Below are 18,046 nucleotides of genomic sequence, written 5' to 3'. Positions count from 1 at the left end.
CTGAGTGCTGTATCTACCCTTTACTGAAAAATCTTCAAGTCTGTATGTTTGCCCTCAGTTACTAGTGTGAATTTCTTCAGCACATAATTACAGCGTTTCATATTCCAAACCACAAACCTATACTATATACCACAGAATACAAATGTGCAGAAGGTGGTAGTTTCATTATCTTAGGGTCAGTAGCATTTCAAGAGCTCCAGAATTACCTCTATCAGTGATGCAAGTGTCAACTTAGTTTTAATAAATCTTTGGAAACAGCCATGAGTTACTTCTAGGACATCTTCCCATTTCCGGAAATACATCATTCAGTTGCCAAACCTGCTATCAGTTCATAGCAAATAGAATTCCATCCATTAAATGCAAAGCCTCATTCAGCTTCTCTGTGTCATCACTGTGATAGCTGTAAGTGTGATTCACCTAAAGTTTAGCTGATATCAATCTAAATGAATACTGTTCCACTTAAACTGGAACAAGCTTTTGAAAAACTGTGTTTTACACAGTGTATGCATTGAATGTTATATTTACCATACTTCTCATTATTCCACAAAATCTGTTCTGCGTGCCATTAAGAACATGTAAAGAGATTTTGACAGTTTCTAGGTTTATGTTTACTCTTTTTTATTTCTTAAACTTACACACAAACATAAAATATAACTCAGGGGGAAAAAAAAAAAAAAAAAAAAAAAAAGAGGAAAGTATCCAGCCTCCTGTAAATAGGAGAATCAAAATATAGTAGAATATCATTTGATGATGAAATCTTAACACTGCACAACACTGCACTCTGTGCAGTGCAGCCAGCCAAAAACCTAGCTGAAGCTAGTGGGATAGCTACAGTATTTTACTCAGTGCTGACTTACAAATAACAAAGTCTTTTTTAGACCTGGCATCTACACTAATTAATCCTGACAACAGCTCACTGAGTAATGGAAATATTACTGTAGTTCTTTTGTTAATGTGGAAACAGATATGTGAAGATATTTGGTGCCTTTCCCAAAGCGGTACAGAGATTATGAAGAAAATAATAAAATTGGTTCAGCAAATAACATAATTAAGAAAAGATCATAACCCTAAATGTAATGTTACAACAATCAAAAAAGTCATATGTTAGGCTGATGTAAGTCAGATTAGCTTTAATAAATCCTTTAATCCTTTGTCTGTTGTTTTTGTGGGGTTTTTTTGTTTTGTTTTTTTGTTTTGTTTTTTTGTTTTGTTTTTTTTTGTTTTCCGGCCAAATTTTGAAAACTACTGAGAATGGAAGAGCTACAGTCTCTACAGAGACTAGTCTCTAGTCTCTAACTCGCTCTACAGGAGTGTTGTTAGGCTGAGACAATACATTTTGTTATCGTAAAACAAATATTCTATACAAAATACTTTGAGTTCAATATCCTATTGCAAGGCATTTTATGATTCTGTATTTTTATATATATGCTCAAAATTCATTAAATTTATTTTCAGCAGAATGTTAGATAAGCACACTGTGCATGTTTTAACTTTGATTTATGAAATTAAATGCTATTAAAATTATCAAGAATTTAAACAGCATTTCATATTTAACTTAATATGATTTCTTCTTTTATTCACGATGCTCTCATCATTTACTACTTTTAAGTTTTTGTGATATATGCCAGTGGCACACATGCCTTACCATATTTATTACATGGGAGGATTTCTTTTCAGGCAAAAACCTCATTTGGGAATGAACAGAAGAGTGAGCATTTGAATTTTCATTCTGGAATTTGAAGATTTGCATGGCTTTTCTTTAAATTACTCAACCTTATCATAGCCTTACTAATTGTGACCTAGGTTTCCACTTTTCCAGATTATACAGTAGAATATGTCAGGCTTCATTTTCCTTCCCTCTTTGCAAAGTCTGCAATGTGTTAAATAGATATAAACAACCATTACCATAATGGTTCAAGAGAAGACTTAAGAAAACATTTAAGTTAAAGAATTAGGTTAATTTCTCTCCAATATTTTAGTATTTTCTTATTTAAAGGTGCCCTTTATTTAGTAGAAAAAAGCCTTAATAAACATTTTACTGCATTTCTCTAGCATAATTTAATTGCTTAGCAGTAACACCGCTATTTTTATTCCTGTTAGACTGTATAATGTCACAAAGAGCAGACTACAGACTTCATGTCATCTATGAAAACTTTTAAGTAGCTTACAAAACGACTTTTCAATTGTGGTCCCTTCTGGTCCCTTCACTTGATTGTAAATGGTGTGATAATTAGAAGAAAATTTCAGGTTGGCTGCCATGGGCAGCTGTTCAGGACGGAAAGCTGCAGGAGCTGCCAATCACTCTGATCCTGGGACTATGTGTTCTCAGGGTTTTGTTAGCCTGTGAAAGATACCACTTCACACTCCTCAACATGCTCTTCTGCCCTTCCAATTCAAGCTACATAATGGTCAAAAGCTCCTGCAATTACGGTTCCAGCAGTGTCATGATGTCATAGATGGCTAAATTTTGGACTCCAAGGACATAAAATAAAATGTATTAACAGTATGAAGTACATTAAGAACTGCACTTCAGAGCTTCTGAAAATTTAAACAGACATCATGTGAAAAAGAAAAATACAAAAACTTGGATTACTGAGACTAAAGCAAATTGGGCATTCGTACATTATGAAGCCAGTTGGGTATGTACATTTTGGATGACATTTTATCTTAGCTCTTGAAGATTAGGAAAGGGAGTAGGAGAGAATGAGAGAGAGAGAAAAAGAGAAAAAGAGAGAAATGAAGGAAGGAAAGAAAGAAGGAAGAAGAGGAAGAAAGCAAAGGAAGGGAGGGAGGGAGGGAGGGAGGGAGGGAGGGAGGGAGGGAGGGAGGGAGGGAGGGAGGGACTGTGTTTTTCACACAACTAGTCTGTGACTGGTTATTCCTGTGTGCAATGTGGTCGTTCCCTTTCCCTTTCCCTTTCCCTTTCCCTTTCCCTTTCCCTTTCCCTTTCCCTTTCCCTTTCCCTTTCCCTTTCCCTTTCCCTTTCCCTTTCCCTTTCCCTTTCCCTTTCCCTTTCCCTTTCCCTTTCCCCTCCCCCTCCCCCTGCCCCTTCCCCTCCCTCTTTACCCCTTTCCCCTTTCCCCCTTTCCCTTTCCCCCTTTCCCCCTTCCCCTTTCCCCCTTCCCCTTTCCCCCTTCCCTTTCCCCCTTCCCTTTCCTTCTTTTCTTTCAATTTTCCTTATTTATTTATTTATTTTTCCAGGCAGATTGGCAGATTACCAGTTGTGTCAAGATCCAACAAAACATTTAAAAATGAACCTAGAGAAAGGTAAAGAGAGTACCAAATTGTCTTGAATTCTTCTTCCTTTTTTATTTTAATTGAAAGAAAGATTTTATGCAGTGTAATAAATTAGCCGTGATTTTAATTAGATCTTGAATGTGTGTGAGTAGCTGACTTGAACTACTGTAACCAATACAGTTTTATACTTCTGCCCTTTATATTAAATTACTGACTATCAAGAGCAGCAGTAACGAAATATTATTATCTCCCTGTTTCACTAACTTGAAAAATATAGGAGAAATATACTGAAGATAAAATAATACATCTCTAAATTCTAAAGGATAGCAAGCAAAGACTAGGAAGACTTATGGATGAATGTCAGTATCATACCTGGAAGGTGGTGGATTGTTCAAATCCTGTTAAGTTTGTAGTTAACAATATTTGAATGTCGCCATCAAGGCAATTACAGATTAATCCTTTCTACCTCTGCAAAAAACAAACAAAAAAAAAGAAAAACAAAAACAAAAACAAACAAACAAACAAACAAAAAACCATCGGACTAGAACATTTCACATGGAAAGAAGCTAAGAAAGAATGTGATTACTGAGACCATTTAATTAGGTTCTATCTCTAGAAACAGTTAGGTTCAATAGGATGGGTTGGATGTTTAACCAGTATAGCTAGCCTGGAATTTCAGACCAGCTTCCTTTGTGAACTTCCCAGGAAGCTGTAGAAACAGATTCTTCTGAAATTTATATTGAAGTGAAGATAGCATTGCCTTGTTACATGATTCCAAGTTCACAACTGTGTGATACATTATGCATCACAATATCTGGAGCATATGTAAGAGTTGTACGTTAGAGAATGAAATAATTCTTCCACACCACAAGGCATCTGCATCTTCACCTCAGAGAGTCTCTACTTCTCTTCATATGTGTAGATGGGATAGGTGACTCTTTTATATGATCCAGCCTAGGACTGTTGTGTCTTCTCTGCAGGAAAGAAGAACCCAAGAAATCTGCTTCATATTTAGTAATATATTTTCTTTTCCTCCTTTTCACATATCTCTCTGTCTGTCTCTGACTTCACTTTTGGCTGGATCCAGGATATCTTTCTTCTTTATCAAATTTTTCTTTATCTCTTTGACTTCACCATTGGCACACAAGGGGAAAATTGTTCCAAGCTGCTGTTCGACTTTGTTTCAGGGCAATATTGTTTGAAGTTGCTATCTGGACATAAGAGTTGCATCATTCCAAGTTTTGCCAGACTGCTATCATTTGTAACTCCACTGTGTTTACATCAGGGAAATGTCACTGCAAGTTTTACTGAACAACTCTCCACTGTAATTCTAATGAGTTTTACGCAAATCTGTGATTTGTTTGAACCTCTAGTGTAATTGTTGTTAATCCTGGTTATCACACAGTAAATTAAAAAGTTAATCTCACCCTAGCCCACTCATTTGGATGGACCAATCTGAATGCCTTCTTTGTCTTCACTGGCAAGACCAGGCTTCAGGAATCCCAGTCTCCAGAGAACAAGGGGATAGTCTGGAGCAAGGAGCATTTACCATTGGTGGGATAGTCCAGGTCCTGGAGCCAAATCCAGGAATACTTAAGCAAGCTGGGCCCTGGGCCCTGGGCCTTATGGTGTGCACCCACTCTCAGTAATATTTCAAGAATCACAGTAATTGAATGAATCACTCAGTGACTTGAGAAGATCAAATGGCACACCCATCTCCAAAAAGAACCAGAACAACAATCCAGAAGACTGTATAACAGTCAGCCTGACCTTGACTCCCCTGGAAAGTGATGGAACATCTGATCTTGGCACATGAAGGACAAGAAAATAGTCAATAGCAGTTCCACCAAGGGGATGTCAGTTGTTGATACACCAGAGGGTTCTGCTGCCAGTTGAAATGAAATGGACAGCCTGGAGAAACAGAAAGACAGGAACCTCATGAAGTCAACAAGGAATAATAAAAAGTCCTTCACTTGGGGAGGAACAATTCCAGCTACCAGCACATGCTGATACCAGTATGCATAGTCTCCTTCATAGAATGTACCTCACTGTCTTTCTAATTTGCAGCTGTTTAGTTTTTTATGGTGAATTGAAACGTTACCTAGTTAGGGAGATGTAATATGAACAGTGTTAAGAAAATTAGTCCAGATTATCTGTCTTTTTGGTTTTATTTATTTTAATTAAAATAATCTACCTACGTGAGAGAAGGAAACATGGTAATGCTTCTGATGATTTGTTTTATGACAAATAGCTCCATTTATTTATATATAAATAAAATAATGTCCTTATACTTCCATTGCAATAAGGGGAGAACATTCGGAGTGTTTAAGGGATAATGAAGTTATCTTTATCTACCTTCATGACAGGTAGTACATAGCCTTTACAGCATGGCCTTAAATGCAGTGTATTTTGAAGCTTTGGCTTATTTCAGTGGCAAGCTATTGCTGAGAATCTCTGAATTAGATAAAAGAAAGGTAAGTGAGGCATTTTTGACTCTGCTTCATATTCATGTATCTGATTGCTATATAGGTGTTTCCATAAAGGAATTAGTGATGTGGTGGCATGATTTTTACCATCTATATTGCTTTCCAACTGCAGTTAAGCAATTGAGTTTCTATAGGTAGAACAATTTATTCTCTTCTACTCAGACAGACTCTGACAAAACCGGTCACACAGGCTACTCTAGCCAAGGGCTGCCTTTAACAGGACTCACATAAAACACAGACAGCTAAGTCTGCTTCCACCTTCCTCTCTGGCTGGTAGAGATTGAAGTGCAGTAGCGCATGCATATAGAAAGCACTCTGGGCTCACGAGCAAATACACCTTTTACAGATCCTTGGAGTATTTGGCACAGTCCCTCTGTGGCTGTCGCTTTCCTGACCAGACTTGGCTCTCATCTATTCCTCTTTTTATTTCTTTATTGCCTTGGAAAAAGTGGTGGATCAAAAATGCTTAAAAGAGCAGACGCTCTCCTTTTTTGCATACCTTTATGCATGAAAATTGAATATCTGATTTAGGTTTGTTTATACCCTATTATAATGTGTGCCTCCGGTGGCGCAGTGGTTAAGGACGCCACTTTGCAACACTGGAGGCCCTGGGTTCAAATCCCCCCTGTGGCGCAAGTGGTAGAAGTGCCGCTCTGGAGGCTCGAATCCCAGGGGTTGGACTCGATGATCTCTAAGGTCCCTTCCAGCCCACACAAGACTGTGATACTGTGATAATGTATTTGACAAATGGATCTCAAAAAGAAATACAAACCAAGTGAGATACTGTAGTAGCCCAACAATCATCTTTTAGATTTTGTAATTTCTGCAGTTTGTAGGAAATTATCTGCCACAGAAATTTGTTATTTCTGACAAGCATAAATCTTCAAGTAAAGTACACCTTCAATTTGCTGATGAGAAACAACAGGATGTTGCAAAAGGAGGTTTCGAGATGGCTTGAATATTGAATTGACGTTAAGGTTGGAGAGATTTTAGGGTCTCAAAGATATTACATTAGAGGAAAATTTATGTTCTGGAATGCAGACACAACTGTGTGAATTAATGCTGATTGTCTAGCCTTGTGATGTGACTGGCAGAGCAGGGCAGGAGTGCTGTAATTCTCATGCACTACAGAAGGCATGGTGTTATCCAAATCCCAATGGTACTCCACTGAATTGATGAAATGACCGGGAAGGCCTAATTAAAGCTGTTCAGCTCAAATGTATTGATGTATTACATCTATTACAGCTTGGTTCAATAGGTCTACCCTATGAATTCTGCCATGCCTGTAAAGCAAACTAAACACACTGAATAAATAATATTGGAAGGAAAGGAGACACCCATGGATTCAAAGCTGAATCACGCAAAATGCAACAAGATGCCATATGAACTTTCACACGATCTTATATAAACAGGAATATTGCTTATTCATAGGTCGCTCTGAAAATAATGCCTCTTACTTATTTTCATGGATACTACAAGAGATGCAAAGGGCAAAATAACACTATATGATGAAGCAAATTCTCAGATATAAAACACTATTTTCAACATAGTTGCCACTATTAGCTATGGATTTTCACTGCTGATAAACAAGAGCCTGCATACCACACTTAAAAACGTGTCAGCAGAGGTGACTCACCATCACTGTTGCCACCACTGAAATGCACCACCCACTGCAACTCACCACCCACTTCATCCATTGTTTGGTCTCTATAAATGTTCAGCAAGAATCAGTGAATGCCAGTGGGTGTAGTTTTTTCACATGGACTATTTCAGTGACACACCTTTCATTAGCAGTATCAGTTGCAATTCTATTATGCTGCCCCTCTGCTGCCATCTGTCACATAGAAACACAATGTAATGGAATACTGGCATGAAGATTTGTTCTCTATTGCCATATCACCAATATTCACCTCTAATGTCATGGACCAAGGTAATAAAATATAATACATTACTTTTGGAGCGTTCTTGCATTTTGCCAATTGAGAAAAAAGACAACTATTGAGACTGAAAACCATCTCAGTAGATTTTTACCAAGTGTGATATTTTTAGCTCTGTTGTTTGAAAATGTAAATTCTAAAAGATAAAATGTTCTTTAGAGGTGTCTTCCCTTTCTACAACTAAGGCAAATCTGAATAATAAATCCATGGTAATGACCTTGTCCTAGTTCTACTGTGTAATACTTATATCTGATTTACTTGTGTGATAACTTCCTAAAATTTTATACTGTGTTAACCATTTACATGGGACTGTATAACTTCCAATTTATTTATAAAGTCTTCCTGTCTGTGGCTCCAAGATGTTGAATAGCCTCATCTGAAAATGTCAAACCACTTTGTTTTGATATTCAGACTTCTAAAATGCTAAAACCTTTCTCTCTTTTTTTTTTCCTTTGTTAGAAACAAGTATAAGAACGATATTATTTTTTTCTGTCATCTACAATTAGAAAAATATTACAGAAATACCTTGAAAATACAATGTAATAAAATAAAGCAAAAGATTTCAAATAATAGACCAGAAAATGTCAAAATGCAGAAAAGTTATAGCCCTATGCAATGTCAGTTTAGGATGAAATTATAGATATCAGAACATCAGAAAATTGGACCTGTATTTATTTTTAGAAACTGACAAACAACAACAGCAAAATGCATAACAATTTGGCTAGAGCTTATGTTTTCAGAAGTCCAAACTGATATAGGATCATCTTGAGTTTGAATGTAAAATACGGTTCCTTCTTAACACAGTGTTAATTTTTTCCCTTTTCTGAGAAATTCAGCTTTTTCATGAGCCATGTAGTGGCTAATCTAGTGGCAATGGTATTATAATGTATTTTGTCTTTTTGGTCTCCCACTCATCTGAAAAGCCCTTGTAGTTGATGGAAGGTAAGTTGTCATAGTTTCCCCCACTGAAACACTTAAAATAGCTAAGCTTGGAAGGTACCCTGAGAGATCATCTAGTATAATCCCTCTGCTCAAAGCAGAGTCAGCCACAGTAGATTACTCAGTGCTGTGTCCAGTCAGAATTTAAATATATCTAAGGATATCAGTTTCTCTGGGCAACCCAGATTTTTTCCTGTGACCATTTCTCATGTGACCTTCAGTCACATGTCCTTTTCATAGCTTCTTTCTGTAATAAAGGAGTGCGTGGACAGTGAGTTTGCTCCTAGTTGGTATGTTTGCTGTCAGGGTGAAAAGAGATTGATAACAATCTGCAAAGACTACTAAGATAATTTACCTTACTAAGATTGCAATATGAAAAATGTGCTATTGTTATTGTTGACCAAATAGTGACTTTCAAGCATAATATAGTTGCAGCAGGTGTTCACTGCTGATGGTGGTTGTAAACAGGCAGTAGGCAGTAAACAGGATATTTTTGGTGTTCTGCACTGCAAATTGGCCTTGCAGTTCTTCTGTCATGGTGTCATGGCTGGTACTTAAATGAACAAGAAACAAAATGGAAAATTAAAACAAAATGGAAAATTCCTGCAATCTTATTTTTATGTAATACTGTGTAGCATCCATTGCCTGGACCTTAGATTTTAAAGCTAAGTATGCCAACTGACTAGCAAAATTGAATTTAAGATTAGTGTCTCATTAATATATAGGGAAAAGCTTAGGTCCTTTTTCAAATCACAGAAACAAATGCCTTTTGAAACCTAAGTAGACAGCACATTTGAAAAACAGATACAAAACTGATTATGCAGAAATAAACACAAATAGAAGGACCACGAGAAAACTTGCTAACACAGGCAAAGCACTAAAGAAGAAATAAACTCTGAAACACTAGAACAGGAATTCCAGAAGCTCTCTTCATTGTCTACATATTCCTTACATGAAATGGGAATGTTAACTAAAACAGCTAAAAATATACATATTAGTACCTTTTTACTCTTTTTGCCTATATCGGGTAGTTCACATTTATCACATTCTCTAGGGTACTCTGCAGACTCAGATGTATAGAGCTTAGCTCAGAGAAGAAAAAAAGCCTCTATGACACCATGTTGTGTTGTGTTTTCCATAAATAAAATAGAGAGTTTGAAAGCTATATGGTATTCAATTGGCTTACATGGAGCAGGCCTGTTATAATGGCTATCAGTTCATGAGGAGGAAAGTATAGATAATTTACTAGTATAACAGTTATATAGGAGGATGCTAACAGAATTATCTTCTGGAAAAATAAAATAAAATAATAATAATAAAACAATGCAGAGCAAGAAGCATGAGTTTATTATTTAAAAACTCAATCTTTCCAAATGAATTTGGTTGCTTTAAATTAGGGATACAAAGGCTAAAGTGAAAATCGGTGAAAATGTAAGTTAAACACATAAGGAAAATTTGTAACAACAAAAGTGAAAAAAAAATGATATTGAATGACGTTGTAGTTTACAGATATTTCTATGTACATCCAAAAATGTTTGGGCTATACATTTCTTTAAGGTAATGTACCTCTTAAGTATATCTTAAGAGGTATAATAGGGTAATAGACAAAGGAATAGGACAAAAGTAATGGCTTCAAACTATGATGGTATATGTAAGATTTAAGGAAAAAAATCTATGAGGGTAGTGAGGGATTGGAACAGGTTGTTCAGAGAAGCTGTAGCTGCTCCATCTCTGGAAGCATTTAAGGCCAGGTTGGATGAGGCCTTGGTCAACCTGCTTTAGGGAACATTTCCCAGCCAATGGTGGGGAGTTGGAAATAGACAGTGTTTAATGTCCCTTCCAACACAAATCACTGTATAATTCTATGATCTTTAATTTTTAGAAGAACTAGGCCTACATTTAGAAACATCCTATCATTCAAACTGGAAAGCAATTCTTTCTTTTTAGAATATTGGTTTCTTTAAAAGTCAATAGGAGTTTATAATTTGGAGGAAAAAAAAAAAAAAAGTTTCTTCAAGCCATATTTGTTGTACATAAAACGCCAAAGTGATGTTCAGTGGACTTTGGTAATTTATAAAGATTTCAGTAGAGAAATATGCCTCTACAAGATAACAAAGACTTGTAAAGGGGGCTAGCAATTTCGAGCTCTTCAGTATTTGAGTACCCAAACAAACATACTTAAAGGGAATGATTTTTAGAATGAAATTACTTGGAATCTTTTTCCTTATACCCTCTTTAAACACCTCAGATTGTGACCAAAATCATACATTGGCTGACTTATAAAGAGCGTACAATTTCACTTGCTTGCCTTTCTCCTTTGCTCTCTTTCTCTTCCCCTCCCACTTCTACTCTTTCAACCATGTAGATGATAGTAACAAATATTATTCCAGTATTCCACCATCTAGTGGCACTCCTCTCTGCATTATAAATGAAAACTATGCCTTACATTGTTTCACCATCTTTTTTCTCAAAAATTTCTGCTATTTGACATGACTTGATGGATTCATTCTTCATCAGCAGTTCATGTGGAAATGTGCTTATAGCACATTCTGTTTTGAAAGTTTCCTAAATGGCTCAGTGGGGGACAGGACTCTTAGAATTACACACATAATTATTAATAAAACTGATTGCTAATTTCTCAGTTCTGCTAGCTGGATGTTATAATTGTATTTGTATCAATATTCAAGCTGTGCCAGTTCTGAACAATCCTACCTCCAGCTGAGATCACAGAAAATGATGCACAACCTCAAGCCAGTATATTCTTAATCTCTGTATCATATACAATGACACTGCAGTACATGGTTATGTAAAATTACACAATAACATTTTGAGACATATATTCTGCCTTTTCTTTAAACTTTTCATGATATACTGGTACAAAAGGTTACAAAGGAAAAAGGAAGAGTGGGAAAGCAGAACTAGAATTTCAATTTATTCAAAGATAATATTTTTGAAATTTTGGTCAGAGAACCTCCATGCTTCCAGCCTTTTCTAAAATGCCACTCAGCACATGACCCAAATCTAATTCAAGCTATTCATTTAAGTTCTAATCAACATGTCACTGAGTGGTGTTATTTTGTGATGTTTTTTATGTATTCCATTTGATCTGTTTTTCATTTCTATGTAATAATGCTTGGAAAACAGAACTGTTTATAAGCATCATAGCTGTCACCTGCCATGGACAAATAGCTTCCAAAGAGTAGCCAATTAGATTATATTTACTCACACTTATTAGAGTCTGATAGAACTAACAAGAAATGTGTTTCCTTGTATGTTTCTCCTTCACAAGACGTGTCAGGAAGTCACTTGCATTGCTCAGCTGCTCAGCATATTCCCAAAGGATCCTCTTCATAAAAAGGGGGAAAAAAAAAAATCACCACTCTATGATGTGGAATAAACCACCAGTGCACCATGCATAAGTCTGATAAGAATGTCTTTCAAATAACCACAGAGAGCATCCATTTTATATTGACAGTGATTTGGTAATGATTATGGAACAAGAATTAACCTTGCTTTGACAATGGATTTTTCTTATTTGCATAATAGGTCAACAACTGAACGATATCTGTCAAATTGTATACAATCACATCTGAGTAAATAATGATTTTCCCATGTCAGTCTTTGCTTAACAGTATTTTAGTCTGAGAAATGCCAGCAGCAAAATGCCTATTAGCTGCTTCCACCCACTGTTCTTAGATAATTATCTGTATCTTTTCTTTCTGGGGTGATGGGGAGCAACAGGGATAGATGCCATTTTTTTCTGTTTGTGTTACAGGCTTCACATTCCTGTGGGTTAGTCTGTTAGGTCATGTGTTATGGCACAATGTAACCTAAGACATTAGGATGTGTGGTAAATTCATATTGCTTACGAAATATGAGATGACATTGTAGCAATTTTTTACTTATTGGAATAGGCAGCCCTTCTTCCTGATGCAAAATTGAACTGTGAAAGTAGATTAGAAAACAAAACCAACACCTTTGAGTTTCCAACAGCTGTGCTATGAATTTTTCTTATGTTATGAAGATGCTTATTGTTAGAGTAGGTGAGAAATTACTGTCTGCATCATCATGGCTGCCTCGATAAGTCTCACTTTCATTAACAAGCAAGGTGTGCCTCTGGCCTACAGTAAACCCATGTGGGTAACAATTACATCCCTGTCATATTGGTATCCAAAAGAATTTACAGAATATATGTGAATCACCTGCAATTTCTCCAGAGTTTCAGGTACCTTATTGAAATACTTAACAGTAGTGCTTACACTACATATTTATTTCTTCCTTTAAAATCTCATTCCTCACAGCAAACACATTTAGGAATATTAGTATGTGGACAAAACTGAAACTGTTTATTCTAACAAGTAATTCTATGGATTTCACTGCAATGGGATTCAGCTCTGTACCATCAATTATTAATGTTTGGCTTTGCCAAATAAAATCCCTAGTTGCTAAAGCAAAATAAACTATTTCAGTTTTCTTTTCTTTTATCTCAAATCATCAAAAGAAAATATTACAATAGATAAGATGATTATAACTATGTGAGGACACGGTAGGTGAACCTACATCCCATGTAATTTTATATAAACAAAATTGCAGTCCATTTATTTTGTCTTCAGAAAACTTCTCTTTGTCTCAGTGAACAGTGCTTTAATCCAAAGTTAATGCCACTGAAAGTAATGGCACAGGTTATTACTTGGACTTTGATCCTTTTCAGGTATATATCTATCTGATACTTATTTACAAATTTTCTTATGCCAAGGTGGACTTTGTGAATCAGATACTTTTCTGCCTGAGGTGCATGCGTGAGAATGGCACAACAGTCCAGAGATTTATTTGGTTATCCAAAATATAGATAACTCCTCCCCTTTGAAAAGGCATTATCTTTTCCTCCTGGCCTCCAGCTGATGATCCAGGAATTTGTGAATATTCATGCAGTAGGTGTATCATACCTCTGTAAAGTATTCTGCACATCTTCTATCATAATTAAGAGTTTCATGTATCTCTCAGGTATCTTTGGACATCTCAGACAGCATAAGATGTCTGTGCTTCAGCTAATGACTGAAGTCATAGATCTCGATAAAATTCAGACATCTAAAGGTGTATATAGTACTATAAAGTCAAGAAAAGTCTGAAAAAAAAATAAAAATAAAAAAAATCTAGACATTGGAATCTAAAGCCATGAGTTTTCCTGTTACCCTGCTCTGTCCTTGACTGTATCTTCAGAAGGTTTTCTGTATGTTCAGCTGATAATTTACAGAAATCTCATTTATACCAGGTTCGTTTCAAATGGCTATTGGTGCTTACTTGGGCATTGGAATAAACAATCATTGGAAATAAAATTGAATCATCAGAAGGTAACTTAGTCCTCAGACTTTACAATGAGACAAACCATCACTTGAAAACATACATCTCCTGATGTGCATACATGAGTCACATGGACAGCTAAGTTAGACTTAGATGGCAAACTCTAGGGGACAAAAAAACTTCCTTCTTTTAGTTAGCAAAACATAAATTCATCATTGTTGCTCCAGCGTTATTTATTTTATTTTATTTTATTTTTTCCCCTCAGTGGAAAGGATTTTTGTTTTAGGGAACTGAATAGCTGTAACAATTCAGAAATAGACAGAATAGCCATGTGGCAATTTTTCAAGATGACTTGTTTTACTACACAGTGCATGCACTAGTTTTTATACAATGACCCACACACTGTTATTTTTGTCCCAGATTAAGTGAGCAGAAACAGTCCAAAAGATTGCATTACTCATTTACCTGATAAAGCATTTTTGTAAAGTAAGACAAGATAATAACACTATATCATGATATGATGTTTTGTGGATTAGGGATAATAAAAAGAAAGAAAAAAAAAATGTTACTTGACTCTTAATTTAAACTCTTACATGGTAGGAATGCCTTTATTTAACTGCCAAGGTGACTTACAGCATAAAATTTTAAAACCATACCTGAGTAGATATGGGATTTTTTGTAAATATCAATGCACTAAACTTCAAACTAGCAATTTTGTCTATGATAAATCATGTTGTACAAGAAGTAACTGGACCTTGATACAGTACGAAAGTATGAAGTTATTTTGTCAATGAAGTATATACTAATGAGCATTTGATCCATCAAATATTACCTTCAAAGGTAAACCTCTTCAAGTAGGCTGAATTCAATCATAAAACAGAAATCATATTTTATCTCTGCCTTGAGGAAGAGATCTCATACATGTCTGCTTTGATTCCACAGGACAGAAGAAAGATCTCTGCAGCCTTTAGATCCATCGTCTGGACTCTTATTACAGACCCATGATTCATCTTTTTTACTATTGTGTTAACATGCCTGTTTCATTTCAGAGGTGAGATATTACAGCAAGTTTCACTGCGTTCAATATGAGGTTTTGGTAAAGATGCATGCAAATACTGAGAGTAAATCTTCATGTATATCCTTTGCAAATGTTACAACAAATCAAAGTTAATTGTCTCCATTTATTTTTAAATAAAAAACATGGAGCTTAAGGACTTCACTCAGTGTTTTAGAAAAACACCATTGTAAGGATATAGAGACTTTCTACAGAGTGCAGTAGTAATAAAATGACCAGTCTGGATCAAATAAAGCCCTTAGCTATGCTTCATGCCTAATTACACTCAAAGTGATTCAAAGCCATTTGCTAGCTATGTCTAGTCTAATTTCTAAACTGATGTTCACAAGGCTGACGGAATGCTAAAAGAAACAGCTCATGCTGCTGAGCAGGATGACCAGCAGCAGCACCAGAAACTAAAGGAATTTGCCTTATGTATTTCTCTTTCACCAAAGGCAGTGAGCTAGTGTATGTCTTAGCTGTCAAACAGAGTAAGTCCTTTTGGCATGCTAACAGTAGAATGGGCACAATGTGACTTGGAAGAAATCAGCTGACATAAGGTGGAATCATCTGTGAAAAAGAAGAGGTAGTTATTGGCTGCTTTTTTAGATGTCTTGGGCACAGAAAGAGAAACGTCGTTCACTGCATGGATCCTTACAGCGCTCCAGGATGGCAAGCCATTGACAATGTCAAGGTGCCATCTGTTAGGAAGCCAGTCTGGAAAAAAACTGAAGCTGCTGGAGGATTTTGTAGCCTCACAGTCAGCAAAATGGCATGTTTGTCATATCAGGAGCCTGTGGATGTATGCATGAAAGCATGCCCTAGCATAGACCAACTTTCTGACTCAATTAGATAAGAAGAGCAGTGAATATATCATAATTATTTCAAGAATTCTGACAGTTATTCCAAATATAAATAGCTGTGTTAAATTAGCAATCTACATTTTTAATATCTTTCAGCAATTACATATCATTCCAGCAGGGAGTATTATAAAAATCACAGACCTAACTGTTTGGAGGGTTGATTTAGTAGTTGTTGCCTGTGGAGAAAAAAATCACAGTGCCCAGACAATCAATATCTTATGTATTCCTTTTGGATGCATTCTGTCAAATTTTCTGATAAACATGGCAAACTTTCAATATTAAAGCCTAAGCAAATCTGTATTGTGTACGTGAAACTTGAAAAATGTCAGATAAATGAAATATACTTGCCTAAACAAGTTGATGGTTTGTAGATATATCTGCATATTTCTTATTTTATCTTACAAAACAACCAATTATATTTTGCATCTTTGAACATTTATGGAAAATAAAATTCACTAAAATTTCAGTTCTGCCACTCCACTCATTTTTGTGACATTATTTTTACAATAAAATTTATTAAAGAAACCCATATTTTCTGCGCGGAAAAAAACAACAAAAAAAACAACAACAAAAAAAAAAAAAAACATCAAAAAACACAACAAAAAACCCCCATATGTTGAGTATGATAATGAAATTTTTAATAGAGCAAGTTTTGCGTTTATAGTATTCTGCAGACAGCAACAATAATGATAGAACTGACATGTAGATTATGATTCAGGTACACTCTGCAAGTGATGTTTTAAAGTAATCTCTCATCTGAATCACACAATGCTACTACTTCACAGTATCACTAATCATTTAAAATTATGTGTTACTCCAGAGAGAATAGAACCATTCTAAGCAGGAATTGTCTTTTTTACTTTAACAGATCTTAATAAACTTTCTAATTTTTCCTTTGAGGACACCCTTCTTATGTCTTAGTTTGCTTGTATGTTTGTATTGTATGTTTCTCTGTATTGGGTTAAGATCCTTTCTTAAGACTCAGATCTGTTACTTATTAAACTCAAAAGAAGTACAGTCTGGAGACACAGTGGGAGAAGGCCTTAAGCAATGGCTGGAAGGGAGAACTCTATTTGAAGAATGACTAGGGAATTATCAGAAGTCATATGGATCATGTGCAACTTACTAAATATATATGGAAATAAATTGACTGACATCTCAATTCAATTGGTACTGCTCCACAGTCTCCCATGGAGCTATACCAATTTTTCAAAATTGAGGCTAAGAGGAGACATCTGTTCACTAAAGGTTTTTATGGAACTTTTGGATCTGGATGTACAACAGTGCCAGCTGCTATTTTTATTTATTTATTTTTTTCCTTTTATATATGTTGTAGACTCATTGTCCTGACCAACACACCTCCACTTATATTGACTCTTTTGAGAGGTCTGGGTACGCTTTACTAGCATCCTATCCCTGAGTGTGATGAACTTTCATTTTAAGCTCAGCTTTCACTTAGCTAAGAAATGGGGCTGCTGATGTATTATTTAGTTCACTTGCTGTCATCCACTCAATTTGCCAATGTTTTACATTGTCCTCATTCATGAAGAACTCGGGCAAATACATGTATGCAAATGTGTTACATTCCTACTTTATAAATTTTAACTATTATAATATTGATCTTACCCCTGACTAAAGTCTTTCTCAGTTCCTTTCTTAAATGTGGATTTATTTAGACCAAACAAACAAAAAAAAGCCAAAACTTCATTCAAGGCCATGTTGGATGTGGCTCTGGGCAGCCTTATCTGGTAGCTGGTGACCTTGTGCATAGAAGTGGGGTTGAAACTAGATGATCATTATGGTCCTTTTCAACCCAGGCCATTCTATGATTCTATGATTTTCTACCATTCCTTGAGGGGTAAAATAGTCCATATTTTGGAATACAGATTTTTTTTACTTTTTTTTTTTAATTATTATTTATTATGTTATTATTATTTTATGTAACCTTTTGGAAACAGCCAGAGAAAATATGAAGAATGCAGAAAAGGTCAGTGGTGCATTTCAGCAATGGCATCAGAGACATTAAAGATAAGCCATGTTCTGTATAGCCTGAGAGATTTTTAGGAGTCTGGCATGCAGGTTCCTGTATATTGACAACGCATAGATAATGGTGCTGCCTAAGCTGAAAACAAGTGTTTTGCAGCTGAGAATTTGTTCTATCAAATAGTATTATTGTATGTCTGTTGTAGTTTCCATGGAAATATATATAGGAGGCATTACTTTCGGAGC

At 35.7% G+C, this 18,046-nt stretch overlaps 1 long non-coding RNA gene across 1 annotated transcript; it reads left to right on the top strand.

Moving 5' to 3' along the window:
• The first annotated feature begins 2,778 nt into the window (after positions 1-2,778).
• On the top strand, positions 2,779-16,283 carry LOC146762779 (uncharacterized). The gene is made up of 2 exons (XR_014948587.1): positions 2,779-3,267; positions 14,843-16,283. It is a non-coding gene; the product is annotated as an uncharacterized LOC146762779 (long non-coding RNA).
• Positions 16,284-18,046: the final 1,763 nt, after the last annotated feature.

Source organism: Coturnix japonica, chromosome 1 (assembly GCF_054131305.1).
Source record: "Coturnix japonica strain WE chromosome 1, WE-NBRP24, whole genome shotgun sequence".
NCBI classification, from domain to species: domain Eukaryota; kingdom Metazoa; phylum Chordata; class Aves; order Galliformes; family Phasianidae; genus Coturnix; species Coturnix japonica.
This window is presented reverse-complemented; position numbering and strand designations above follow the sequence as displayed.